This window comes from Odontesthes bonariensis, chromosome 13 (assembly GCF_027942865.1).
Source record: "Odontesthes bonariensis isolate fOdoBon6 chromosome 13, fOdoBon6.hap1, whole genome shotgun sequence".
NCBI lineage: Eukaryota > Metazoa > Chordata > Actinopteri > Atheriniformes > Atherinopsidae > Odontesthes > Odontesthes bonariensis.
This window is the reverse complement of record NC_134518.1, coordinates 26,229,482-26,245,169: the sequence shown is the minus strand read 5'-3', so window position 1 is coordinate 26,245,169 and position 15,688 is coordinate 26,229,482.

Here is a 15,688-nt window from a genome sequence, read left to right as displayed (position 1 = left end):
ATACCCACCCACAAGTTGTCATTTGGGGTTTTTTCATCATTTGAGTATGTGTCATTCAAAATGGAGACATTCAAAACGTGGTTTGGGAATGCAATCCAACAACCAAATGAGGATCTGTAACATTTAGGTAGTCACTTCTCCCTCTGCTAAAGATGTAAGCAGTTACAGCAGCAGAATAATTATGCCTATAAAAAGATAACAAAAACAATCAAATTGCTCTTAAGCCTTTATAGATGGGAAATTTCTTGCACTAATTTATTCACTCTACGTTACAATGGATTTTTGTGCGACACCTTGTAATCTGATGCTACCTGGCATGACCTGCTGCTGTCACCCTCGGCTTGCTTGTGGCAGTTGCTCAGATGATTGGGCCTGTTCGATATATTAAATAATGATTTTTTTTTTCATTTTTGGTATCGTTAGGATCGTTAGAAAAATGGATTGATTTAAATAGGTCACAATAATTTCAAAGGTCAAAACCAGAAAGGAGATTTAAGGATCTAAGATCTCTCACCTCCTTAAAATGTCTGTAATTTTGTCACAAAACCTTTGTGTGCTCCACCCTCATTTCTATTCTGTTTATTAATACAAAAACAGGGAGCAGCAACGCCATTTTGGCCTTGCACTCTGTCTGACTCAATACTGACCTTTACGACAACGTTATTTAGAATACTTAAGTTAGAAAACTTAAGCAAAAGCTACCTTGACCTTGAATCAAGTCTATCCGTAAAATAAATTTTTCTTTTTTTCCCCAAGAAAAGAGGCAGGAATCCATCATTTGACTGTGTACACAGATTCATGTCACCTTGTATTGAGTAATACAAGCATTCACACTCACAAACAAAGACCAGCACAAAAACACCCTATGAGTCAAAAATGTTCAGAACATTCAGCCCAAAAACACTTCAGTGTATGCCCAGTATTTATGAAACAGTTTTATTTGCATGTGATTTGAAAACTGGAAAAGATTTTTCCATTTAGGAAACAACACAAACAGTTCTCACATTGGGCTCGTCACATTCGGGTCAGAACATCACAATGTAACTCATTGGTTAAAAATGCCTCAACATCTGAAACAGAAACCGTTAGACCATTGCCAAGTTTTTTTCGCTGGTCTTGTCACACACGTCGGACTTAATACAGAAAGTAGAGGCATTCCCTCTATAATGGAATTGACATTGTCAAAGCTTATACTTTAACCCAAGGCTTGATTGTTTTTCAGAAACATAACCAGTTTGTCAACTAACTCAAACAATCAGTGACTGAAAACAAAAGTTGTGAAGCAAAAGCATGACAATGATGCTCCCAGAAGAGATGCAAACTCCAGTCTCCAGGGACAATGATCAGCGTTTGAGTCCTCCACCACCCATTCAGACTCTGAATGGTGCCTATGTTATCTTTCATACATCCTGACACAGCATTTTGCCATATTAAAAAATCATGTAAAATGGTTACCAAGGGTATGAAAGTGTGACGCCAAGAGCTTCAGGTGGCACTGACACTTTGTTTGCAATGCGTCTTCATCTGTGTGGTGCCGTGACCGGTTTGGTCGTCTTCCTTTAATGTAATCGTTATAATATCAGACTAGTCGAAAATTCTTATCTTAATCCCCTCCCATTCCAGTAAAAATTCCCCAAAACGTCTATCCACGGCATGCCAAAAGTAAATTGGGAGTTGTTCCAGGACCATTTCGAGTACATGCTTATTTTTGGTTCGTTTTGGCTAACAATCTAATATCATTTTTATCTTGAGAGTATTTCAGAAACTGAGCAAAACTTTAAAAAGTTTCTTTTCGTAAACAGATGCGTGTAGAGGACCACATCTGTGAGCTATTGGCTGGAAAACATAATCAGACCACAGTCTGAAGTCTTACCAAGTCTTAATACAAATGAAAAATACTCTATGTGCTGTCATTTCAGCACAATAGCAATCAACATTAATTTTGAACAAGTCTTGCGCTTTTTCTCAAGACTTGTCCAGGACTTGACCCTGAATTAGATTAGGGGGGTATAGAAAATGGTAAAATGGATTTTCTCTCCAGACTTGTAGCTGTCATGATGAGTGCATGTCCCCACTACGTCTTGAAGAGTAAATTCAGCTGTCCGTTCTGGCACATTTAAACCTGTAAAAAGGTTTCCAGAAAACTAACCAAAAAATGATCCACAAAGCAGTTTACGCTTGTCATGCACAAGCACAGGAGTCACAAAGGATGTGCTGCAGCCATGTCGCTTTACACAGGGCTTTTCTCATTGCTCTTTTAAAGTTTCACATGCAAACATCATATCCCCTTTTTCAAAATTTCATTGGCTTTTAAATATGTCCAGAAGCTCATTTACAGTTGGTTTAGTGCATACACAGCAGAATAAGGGGATGCATTTAGATATATTGGCCATTGTACCCTGTGAACAAGACATGGAGATTGAATTGAGGTGTCAATCAAAAGCTAAGAATGCTGGCCATATTTTTAAATCAGTCCAGAAAGAATGTTTACATGCAAACCGGACATATATGAGAAAACATATGGAAGATCAGGCACAGCTGCCAGCTCATTTGTAAGGATGTAACAGCAGTCTCTGTGGATTTATTGAAGCCGCGATTCTTTGAGCCTCAAAGTTTTACTGAACTGGACTCGAAGGAAAATATGGATGAGTGAATTACCAGGAGGCCGTATAGGTGAGTTGCCTCAGGGTTGTAATTTTTATTTAGATTATTGTTGACATTGATTGTACCAACTGGGGTCACTATATTATAAAATGTTTTAATTTACTTGAATCACAAGAATCTTAGCTTTAAAATGGTCAAGTTGCACGTATCAAAACAGCAAAGTTGTGTAGAAAACAGCTGACGGCCGGGGTGTTAAAAGTTTCTGATGATCCAAAGAATTTACACAACTGAACTGAATATTTTCTCAACTTAGTGACCTTTTTTTGCGTTACATATTTTCAAAAATAAAATGTTATCTTATGTTTGACTGATGGGTCTTGCTCATAAATGTAAGTATTTATGTAATCACTTGAGAATTGCTTACCAAGTTGCTTGACTTGTCTTCCCACTTTTTCTTTTTTGTGGACTGTTAGCTTTTCACCCTTTCACTGGTTCATTGGTGCTTTACACTTTTTACTATTATAAGACTTAGAGGTGTTATAAATACAGAACCTGACCAAAGTTCAACTTGACACAATATGCCAACTTATAAAAACAGTTTAAACATAACACGTCACAACAAAGCAAAAATCCAGACATTACCTCTGAGGCACATAAATACAGAAATGTCTCCAGCCTTCCACCACAAATGCACATATCAGCTGCCACATAAAACCTCAGGCCTATGGTTCTCTGCCAAGTGTTAACGCTTGCAAAGAAAAGCAAGCATATTCAGATCCCTATAGAAAAAAAACCCCTGCAGTAAAGTCAACAAGCACACATCATACATCCACCAACAGCTTGTAATGTTTATTTTATTTCACACCTCGATATACTTTCACAACTCTTGTTGGTTGAGCACTCACTCATAGACCTGTAACATACTGAGCAGCAGCAGCAGCTGCTGACTGAACCTCAAGCTTGTCCTCTTCTTGCCTTCCACTAACTTAAACTGTGGCAACAGCCATCCTGCACTGTGGGGCTTTGGGATTACAAACTTTAAAAAGTACTTCCTCCACACCTAATTTGCTTGTGCTCAGGGTGTTTGTTTGTGTGGTTTGATCATGGATGCTTTGTCAACCTGGGCAGAACAATTTCGCAATACCCTTGATAGAAAATATCTATGCCAAAATATGGTAAGAAGATGTCTACAAACAAAACAGTAAATACTCTCTCATGCATTTATGCAAGCAAGCCATTTCCACCATGGACACGTCATTAAAGCTAGGCAGCCTTGAAGTTTCTAAGTAGGCTAAGACAAAGAAGAATCCTCCCAGCAGCATGCTCATCATATAGCAACACGATCACTTTGCATTTCCTTTCATTCTGCTAATTAATATTCTTTCAAAAATTCCAGTAACACAGCAACATCCCTAACTGTTCCACTTATTAAAGGTTGTCTGTATGTTACCATAGCAAGGCCTGATAGCACAGTCATTGTTGTGGTGTTGCTATGTTACTGTTCCTGTCGGAGTTTCTCAGGCCTGTCAACTGCTTACACCCCAAAAGCTGCTCTGAATGGGTGGCAGTACACTCAGAGAGGAGATAATACAGTGGGAGGACTGGAATAATAAAGCATAAAAATTTATGACACATCCATGTTTGTTTTAAAGCAGATTTACAACACAATGGCATTTAATGGTACATATGAAAACTAATGATGAGTTTTATAATAGACTCCCTACTTTCCCAACAGCTTTAGGACAATGATTTGGACTGAAATTGGCCCAGTTGGGCCAGTTTCGAGTAATAGTTTCCTTTTTACTATTTCTCACCCAGTGACGCTGTTATCTTTCTTCTGTGATCAGCCCACTCGCCACTTTTTTTATCTCTTTGTTGCACATCAGATCGTTTGCCAGCTCATTGTTAGTCAGCGCGTGGTGTGGTGAATTTGTGGGGGCTGTAACTTTGATTAAAAAGCAAAGAAAAGTATCAGTTGTATAGTTTTTTAGTAAAAATGACAAATCAACTTCAACAAGGTTTGTACCATTAGCTGAATTTCTGTTTCCTTTTCCATTCAGCCGTATTTCTTCTGTTTGTGACTGGGACCACCAGACAAAACAAACTTTCTTTTCTCTTCTACAGCAATGATTGTCTCAGTTTTACAGGTGGTAAAATTCCAATGTTTTCTTTACTGTTGCTCTCATTGTCATGTCTCTTGTCATGTCTCTTTAGTTTTCTTAAAGTCGTCACAGAGATAGGAGGAGTATGATGACTGTCCAACATTTACAGATATATTAACGAATTGGTGCTTTCACGGGTTGGTAGGTGGTTTCACAATCAATCGTTGTCCCAGGTTTGATGAGATATTTGACTCAAGATAAACCCTGTTGACATGATAGAACAACCATTTAATTATTCTGTGTTCAAAGGGGGAAAACTGTTCAATGCCTAAACGAAATAGTGTACTTTCCAACAAGACTGAATAAAAATAAATAAATAACTTGTTATCTTTATGTAAAATAGAATAATTTTTTAAAATTGTAATTGAAATTGAATCTCAAAATTGATATATAAAAATACTACTCATCAATATAATGATTTAAAAGAAAATAACAAAATTAAGAAAAGGAACATGTTGTGGCTTAGACAGGTTAAATGTTCCTCAATGTGGTTACCTGGATGAAAAATCGGAGGAACAACATTTACAATGATAATCATATGTGAAGAACTCTCCAGAAGAAAGCCATATACTTAGATAAGTCTATCAATTCTAACTTCTTCTTCTTCTTCTTCTTGTTTTAATGTGGTTTGGTTTTGTCTCTCATGGGTCCGTGTACAACACTGGGTTTGTTTCAAAAGATGAATGAACTGTCTGCTCAGCTATACAAGTTGTCCTCCCCAGTGTCAAAAAAAGGACATTTTTGGGTATAACACAATGTGTTTCCTAATTGCTGAATGTCTTTTTTATCTCATTAAAATCCTCTGACTTTGTGTCACTGGTTATATCGATCTACAGATGTGATTATATCTAGAGTCTAATAGAGTGTTTGACTGGCCAACTGACCACATTGTCAATGCCATTTCCTCTTTACCTTCTGTCATAATCCTTTTTCTTTATGCAGATGGATGTGGCTACCATCAATATTAGATCAGATTAATATTTATATAGATAAATAAATAAAGCTTTCAGTTCCTTTTAGTACACTTCTAAAATGTGTCTTGCATGTCTAATAGAATCCAGAGCTCTGTCTGGAGTGAACACAATCAACAGCAGCAACTGTTTTGCAGCAAAAACACAAAATAACAGCATCCAACGGAATCCCGGGGTAAAAAATGCAGCGTGATTTCATGGGAATGTATTACTTCCAGTGGTCGTGGGTCCATTACTAGTGTTTAAAATTGATGTAACAAAAGACAGAAAGTCACCTGATATCAGAATAATCAAGCTGCATTTAACTTGCTGAGGACAAAGCTAATGGTACAAAAACCCACTTCAGTGTATTATCTAATATACACTAGAGCCCCTGAAACGATGTGGTTTACATATTAAAGTGATGGAATTGTTTATACTTGCAATTTCAGTATGATTTGGTAAATTGCAGAAATGGAAATTGTGTGAGATTGCAAACATATTTCCAGGTCTAACTGTACATTTTTAAGTCCCAGCTCAATATATGTTTAAAAGAATATGTGGAACTCAACAAGACTAAGACATAAAACCTTGAAGAGACTTAACCTATCAGGAAAATAAATCTTTAATATAGCACTAACACCATGAAAAAAGGGTTTATTTCAATCTGTTGGACGTTAGTTAGTCTGTCAGACATTTGCTTTTTCATTTCATCATGCTTACATCCTGCTCTCATCGTCTGTCATAAGCTAAAGACAGTCTAAGTAATGTGCAAAACCAATTCACCAGAAGGGATACCTTCACTCTGTGAAGCTGTGTCTCATTAATAGCTACAGTTGAAAGTCCTTACTTTTAAGTTGGTGATTTAAGTGGAGATTTTAATATTAGGGTTAAGAATAAGGCAATGTCTGATAGCTGCAGATAATGAGTATCTGTATCAGTGGGAGACATCTGAGACAATGCTTCTCTGAAGAGTCTCAGCTGGCTGCTGCAGGGTGAGTTTGGTTCCTCCAAAAGCCAATTCAACACGTGGCACCATGCTGTTCCATCGCTGTGATAAACAAATGACTGATTTCACACTGTGAGTAGTAGTCTGAACAAGTTGTTACAATAAAATTTGAAATGTGCCTCTCCAAATCTTGTCTTGTTTGATCTCAGTGCTGCTCTTGATTTGATCAATCACAGCATTCTATCACAGATGTTTGAACACCCTAATTAAGAATAAAGGAACATACATTAGACGGGATAGAATATGGACAGAATCTTTTTTTTTTCTTTTCTTTGGGGCATATATTAAGGTCTCTGAAGTGAAAAACAAGTGAAAAACTCCCCCAATACACAATCCTGCATTTTTTCATTTTAATTTGTGCCCGTTTGATTGAAAGTTCTTCATTTAATGATTCATTCTGATTTTCATTTCAGATGTCATTCCTCAAGTTCACTGCACCTCCTCTGCAAAGCCTGGATCTCTGAGCTCTGCCTACTTGCATCCAACCAATTCGACTGAGTTGTCAGCTATATTGAAGAGCATGCATCTTACATCTACCACCAGGCTCAGAGGATATAAGAGTGGAGAGGATAACTTTTTTTTAGGATAGACTGTATATGTGCAGCAACCACTTTTCATCAGACTATTTTGTACAACAGTGGATTTGCGAAGAAACTAAGCCACAAATAGAGAACTGTCGTTGCCTGAACTTTAGATAAGGGAAATGCAAGTATCTGAGAAATAATCGTCTGGTTTTATTAATCTATCAAATTTATTTTATTTTCATTTATTTTCATTTTGTACTGGTAACACAAACAGCTTAGATAATGAAGATGACGTACACCTATCTAAGGAGTTATTGCTGTTCCTTTTTAAAGATTGTTACGACATTACTTTATAAACTGAATGTTTCCCAGTTAAACTGTTCCAGTTAGTCATTTGGACAACCTGCCGCTGTGTGGAAATGGTTTGTTTTCAGCACGACACTGGTCCTCTCCTCACTCAGTGCTACATTGCTGCCTGTTCAGGTCTATTAAACATTGCATTATCAGCATGTTTTTGATAAAGTTGTAGATCACCAGGTACAATTATTAATGACATAAATATATGCAAAATGTTTCAATGCAGTAATCAATGGTACAGATGCATTACTACGAGTTGTGTACATCTATGGCTCAGTCCAATACTGTTGATGACAAAAAGCATTGTTTAATAGCATCTGTGGTTAAATGACAGCTACACTGCTAAACAATATTCTCTCTGATCAATAGAGTATCTATACAACAGATACCATATGTCAACATATATATATATATATATATATATATACATATATACGACATAAACATGTGTCAGCAACAGACAGCATAACAATGTGTCCTTATCCAACGTACAAACAGATATAAGCTAACAGATCACCGACGTCCTGTTGAAGCCTTGATGACTGAACCTCTGACCGCTGACAGTCTAACATTGGATCAAACTGATATAGTTCCACAGTTCTGACACAGAGTTTTGAACAGTCACTTTCTGTTAGTATATCTTCTCACTATCTTCCAGAGCGAGTTAACATATTAGTAGGACCACCTTCTTTACTTGTGTAATATTGCCAAACTTTGGAAATTCTGTCTCAGAGTGATGCAGAATTACTAGTCCCTGCATTTGTTACTTCAAGGCAATACTGCTGCTATCCCTTACTATTAGGCTATCCCAAAGAATATTTGTATAGCCCCCAGCTAAATTTCAGGTATCTGTAACATAGTGTTTGTATCCTTGTGCCTGTACTGCCCTTGTTTCTGTTGCAGTCCTGTCCACTCATGCCCCAAAAATATTTAGAGGATCAGCCTGCCTAAATATTGTTCTTCTGGGAGTTTCTGGTTCAGGATGGGAGATTGAATCAGACTCAAGATTTGATCCCATCTGTTGTCCTCCTAAGCAAGAGACATTTTATGAGTTGGCAAGAATGCAATTCGAATGAAAAAGAGAAATAGAGAATAGAGACAAAAATAAAACATGTGATTTGGAAAGTTATACAGTCCTGTTGGAAACTTTTGTCCTGAATCAGTTTACACTGATAAAGTGAATCAAACTGAACAAAATAATGCGGTTTATTCAGATGTGGAAAAGCTTGAACAATTAAGTAAATATTTTGTTTTCTTTGCTCTCACTACTGTGTTAAATAGGTGTTTATTTATTTTGATGTATAAGATTTTGACATGAGAAGATCATAAAGTAATATTAGTTTCTGACACAACATTGTAGAGATGAGATTATGCAAGACTAAGGTTGATATAAAAACACAATGTAAGAAACAGGCTTCCTGTGTCAAAGTCATACTTTCCCCAAACAAGAAGCAGAAAACTACATCCACATCCATTAATGATTGAAGACCAAGCACTGCGCCTATAGTGCAAACTAACTGCAAATTCAATTAGACAGAGACTGTTCTTCAGTACTTGTCAATTTCATTGTGGCTATTTTTCATGATACAAATTTCCTGCTGTGTCAGAAATTGTAAAATGCCAACTCATGAAGTGAGACTAATTGCTCGTCTTCACTGATGCAACCAGCAGTATACAAACCTATCTATCTTACAAGTGAAAAATGTTTTGCTAACAAAGTGCAGAAAATCCATGACAAAAACAAAGCATTGGTCAAGAGTATTTTTTAGATAATATACACCCTTTTTTTGCAACACAGATTAATGCTTTGTGTGTAATTATGTCAGAATGTTCACATTTATGTGGTCTTAAAAAGGAATTTGTACTTGCATTTAAAAATCTCACTTTAATCTTTCTGCCAGTGTTGTAAATTGTTAATTTAATGAAGGCAAATGAATGCTGGATTAACGCTCTTTAAGGTATCCCAAATACAAACAGACAAACACATTTTTCCTTATATGGCACTATTATTCTTTATTATTGATATTGAATTGTCTTTTGTTCCTTCAGAAACCACAAGAGGAATTTGCTGATGGGGAGTCGATTCCCCTTGTGCCCTAATCACGAGTTGGTGAATTCTGAGGATTGATTTCAGACCAAGTCTTTACTGAACTCTTTGATTCCTGATTAGCCTGTCGTTCCAGTAAATGGTTCCTCAGAGGGTGGGGCTAGTGGGAAATGAAGTCATTTTAACATGTACTGGTCATGAACTTCCCAGCTGAGACAGAACTGTTTGGGGACCAAAGGGAGGGAGGGAGGGAGGGAAAAAGTAAGATGCTCAAAAGGGAGGTATAAAAGAAAAGTTTAACAAATCCCAAATAAATAGGCAATATCTCTACGGCCACACCCCTTTTCATGAAGGAAAACACTAATTAATTTAAAACACTAATAATTTATCATGTAGTTATTCTAAAGAATATATTTGCTAACCGTAATGCAGAGCAGAGGATGGCATAACACTTCACATTATTTCAGCTGCATATGGTGTAAAGTATTCAAGCTGACATTTAATCATTTACCTGGACAAATAAACCTCACAGGACTGTCATACATGAGAATCGTGCCTCATGAAACACACAGCAGGCACAATAAAATGCAGGGTTTGCAGAACAACTTTCTCACTGTATATGGCTTTTTGACCTTACTCTTTGTGTGTGCGTATAAATGTGAGCGTGTGCGTGTACATGTGTGTCATTATGCATCCCATTCTCCTCCAAACAACATCAGCACAAAAAGCAAGTGTAACTACATCAGCACAAAGCTTGCATCATCCCAGTCGAGAGCAATCTATCATGAATTTTATAGGAGCCAGAGTGCAGTGGAGCTACTTGAAATCAGTCTTAATGAAGGAGTGGACATGCACTCTTACAAAACTGCTTCCCGATAACATCTGTGTTTTGAGTAAACCATATGCGACAAATATTTCCCTGAAACATAACCATGTGGTGGCAGCTGTAAACTTTTATTCATTAGTTGTCACCTGTGTTTGATTCTTGCAAGAACGAGCAGCTGCAGAAAACTGACAGGAAATATTTTGTTATGACAGTTCAGTTTCTCACAATTATGATAGAAACTGTATAACAACACAAAGCATTTTTAACAAAATATGCTCAAATGTGATTAAGCACCTTACCATGCTATTCAGCAATCAGCCACTTCTTTAAAACCACTTGACAAATATCATAAAAATATAGATTTGATTAGACCCCCAAATCAGCTTTGATCTGTCTGGGCATGGACACAAGACCTCAGGGACTGTCCTTGGTTGTCTGGCCTTGATATGATGACAGCAAATTTTTCCAGTTGTGTGTGTAGCTGCAGTTCTGCATGGATCAGACTTATTCTAGCACTTACAGTGACTGCACAAAAAGATCTGGATCTTAAGAGTTTTGAAGGCAAGTTTCTTTTGTGTGTGTGTGTGTGTTCAGTGGGGTAAATTATCTGCTGTTATTATTATTAGCTGCTGTCTACGAGTGCCGTTGCCTGTTCCAGTGTTGTACTTGGTACACTTATGCATGTGGTTCATACTGCAGCAACATTTTCCCACATGTAGAATTCACTTGGGCACGTTTCCCAAGTATATTAATATCCTTCCAGTTATATTTGTCAACTACTAATTCACTTATTTTCGTATTTCTTCTGTCTACAATGGTAAAATCTTACCTCATTATAGAGCTGTACATAACACATTGATTTAGCCTCCCACTCTATCTCACACACACATCAGCAAAGTTTTTTTTTTTGCTGTTATTGATGCCAACCAACTGATGACACAAGATTAGACAAGCTTTCAGACTCTTCGTAGCATTTTACACCATAACAAATCATTTTAACTATATTTTAAAAACAGTATACATTTGCTAAAACAAGACAATTAAAGCCTTTTCCTTTGCCAAAAGTAGTATGTTTCCCTTCAGTGTTCCAAGGGATACAGCATGCTTACAGAACTTGAGTTGGGTCCGGTAACTGCTACTATCTCCCAGTGGACAAGCCAATAAGCTATGATAACATGAAGGAATAGCATTACAATGTATTCTGCGGACTGTGTTGGACTACAATTTCTGACAAGCCTAACTTTCTGAGACGATTAAGCCAGTTTATTATTTTTGACCGATCCACAGACATCAGCCCACACAGTGGGACAGAGTGAGCTCCCAGTTTTCTTGAAAACAGGTAAGATTGGTCAGTCGAGCTCTTTGTGTCTCCTAGTTGTCTTTCTCAAAGCCTCCATGTGAGATGTTATGGCTGTAAATGCATGTCTGTAAAAGTTAACTGTGCTCACTCTTGCAACCCCGAGCATTGCTACATCATTAAAGCGTACCCAGGTGTTGTTTTCACATTATTGCTGATTTGAGGTATAAACCAGATACATATCTGATGTGGGACTAAATGCCAATTTTAGACTTTGCCATTGCACTCTAAAGTCAAATGTTGCATGAGTTTGTATTTTTCACTTTTTTTCAAAGTGTCTTTGAAAAATGTTTGCAGCTGTTCTGTCTGTCCCTGATGCAGGGAAGGAAAACAGAGCTTTTACCTTTAGGGTTTAGGGCTACTGGTTCAGCTAGATTATCAACAGAGATACAGCAGCTCATTTGACTGCACACTGTTAAGAGGAAACCATTATTAATAAAGATTAAAAAAAGAAAGAAAAAAAACTGTGCTTCAACAATGAGAATCTTCAGACTGTGTTTGGACTGAGATTGTTTGCTGAGATGTGGCTATAGAGCGTATTGTAATAAAGATTAAATGAATGTGCTGTGCAGGTGGGAGCGTGACTTCCATGTCTGACACTATGAAATGAGTAAGATTACTGAATCGTGACTAACTAGGTGAAGCTCCCATCTGTATGACATCTATGATCTTTGTTTTTATTGTTTAAGTGACCTTGTACACCTGTATAACAGAAACAGGAGTGCTAATGTCCTTCTTCACTTGGAAACTGAGATGTGCTATCCCACAGTTTGGTATGCATACATTCATATTTAATTTCTCCCCTGCTACATTAAAGCTGTATTGTGTAATCTATATATGGAATCTGCTTCCTGGCTCTTGAATAATCCATATACTGCAGTAACATAATTTCTCTTCGGGGATTAATAAAGTATCATTGAATTGGTTTTAAATTAATTAAGTAGGAGGACAAGATGATACCAAAAGAAACCAAAGAAAGCATGACAAAATGTCCAGAAGTGAATTCATTGGAACATGACTCCATGGTCACTGACTGTGTATGGCCAAGTGACATCAGACTTTGACGTAAAATGCTGAAATTATATCTGGTAGTACAACATTACGCTACACAACTGCAATGCATCATCCAAAACTGACTCAAACCTGACACCACATAAACAGGGCAGCACAAATCATCTAAAACGTAATGGCTCAAAACAGTATGACAGGAAAAAAAGATGTGATTCATAAACACAACTTCAACTTTGTTTAAGAAAGTGTAACTGGCACAAACTTCAAATAACAAAACGAAAACAAAAAGGACGGATAGAGCGAAAAAGGGATTGTAAGAGGAAATAAATTGCACCTATTATATTTTTCCAACAGTCGAATGCTAGTGACAATCCAAGTCTAAAGAAATGTATTTTGGAAATGATGTTACCCAGGGAAAAGCAGCAAGTCTTCAAAAGAAAAAGATGGAAAGAGAAAATATTTGGCATGTTTACTTGCTGTATACTTGATTCTGTCATTCAACTAGCAACTTAATCGGCTAATTATGAAAAATCCCGATAGCATTACATCAGCATCTATATACTTTTATGTACTTTTAACGACAGGCAATGATTTATGTGGAACGTTGTACATTAAAAAACTGAAGGCTTCATGAAAGTTATTGGATGAATGGCTTATTATAACATATAAGTAAAGTCAAATAAAGCGAATTTGTGTCCTAAAATCACATTTTTAAATGACAAAAATACAGAAAGCAAATCCTGCATGCTGTATTGTTTTATTCTAATAGAAGTTATTTTTAAACCAGTGTCATTTCAAGACAAACGTGTGAAACAAAGGTTTATGAATATGCTGAAAGCATTCTAGTGTACATGTTGCTGTTGGAGTCAATCATTTCAGGTCAAAACAAACATTTTCCTATTTTTTTTTGTGTCGTCAGGGAGATGTGTGTGTGTGTGAGAGAGAGCAGGAGAGGCTGATAAAAGACATGGGGAGAGATGAGCTGGGGCTCTTTCATCTGTGTAAATCTCCTTCAGCTCTGCACTTCAAACAATCTGTGTGCATTATGAGGTTTGAGAAGGACAGGATCTATTGATCCTTTCACCTCCTACTTTTGAAGGTCTACTGCCAGAAAATGTGTTCATCCCCTACATTTAATCTAATCAGCCTTAATAAAACCATCCATTACTGTGGAGACACCATCAACAGGAAGGAACAGGATGTTTACGAATGAATAATCAAATAATGGGAAAACACTGATTGGCCAACTGATCCAAACAACACTTAAGGCTGATACATGAGCAGCCATGCATCTGTCATTGAATTAGTCCATTCCAATTTTTTGTCATTAAAGGAAATATAAAGTCTGTAAACCTGAGATTTTTATCACTTACCCACACTTGGTTTAGGGCTCAAACATTTATGTTGGCAAAAATACACTAATTCTACATTATTATTATTATTATTTTATTATTATCATGAACATTTTAGAGAATCCAGTGTTAAGCTAAAATGTACTGTTTTTTTGTTGTCACTTTTATTTGGGTACCCATAGGATATCAGCATGAGTTAGAATGGTAAGTTACACTGTACAACTGTCTACAGTTACTTAAGCTATTTATGGTTATTAAATAAAGCATGCCTTGCCTAAAGCCCTATTTTGTCAACAGATGGCCATCACTACACATGATCTCACAATGCACAGTGTGTAGATGGAAATGATGGCACATTTCAGAATTAGTAAGAATCAACAGTGACTCATTTTCTACCGCTAACTTTTCGGCAGAATAAACGGTCTGTCATTAAGAAAACAGATAGGTGAGGAGGTTGGTACAGACTTCTCGTAACACACATTTTGCACTGGGTTTATTTGCTCACCAGCTCAGATAAGGCAAAACAACTTTAGGCAACGTGAACACATGGGAACGAGTAATTCTGATATATTCACTCCTTGTTTTATTTTTGATGAGCTACAAAACCCAGAATGGCAATTTTCATCCATCCATTTTCTATACCCGTTTAATCCGTCGGCCGGGCCGCGGGGGGGGCTGGAGCATGTCCCAGCTGTCATCGGGCTAGAGGCAGGGTACACACTGGACAGGTCACCAGTTCATGAGGGCCACACAACCACACACACGCTCACTCCTAAGGACAATTTTAGAGACACCAATTAACCTAACATGCATGTTTTTGGACAGTGGGAGGAAGCCAGAGTACTCAGAGAGAACCCATGCATACACAGGGAGAACATGCAAACTCCACACAGAAAAGCCCCAGCTGGTAGTTGAACCAGGAATCCTCTCACTGTGAGGCAACGGTGCTAACCACCACACCATTGTGCAGCCATATGTCAACTTTCCTTTTTTTTTAAAAAAGAGCAAGTTAAAGTGCTGGAGTCCAAGACACCGCCTACGACTGCCTTAATTTATGAAAACCACACAGCTACCTATGACCTCTTTTATTTTTTTAAAGCAATACAATGTAACTTCTCAAAAAGCCCACTATGGAGCTCCCCCTACAGGCTTGGAGGTAATGTACGGTTACACTGTCGTAAATACAACACCCTTTCACGTTTCACGTTTGTTGACGAACCGGCGAGGAGTCAGAAGGTGCAAGCGATGTTGACCGAGAAGGTAAGAGTAATAAAATGTACCTGGGAGCGTGAGAGGGGTCTATTTGTTTTTGCGGTAGGTGTGCCAGAAAGCAAGTCGAAGTACTTCCGCTCAGCTCCCTGGCCGCTCCAGCAAAGTTACATAGCGCAGTTTTTCCAACTCAGACCCCCGATGGGCATGGGAGACAGGCCAATCGTAATATTAACTCATTCTATCTGCACAATTTTTTTCAAGCTGTTGTTTTAAGGTA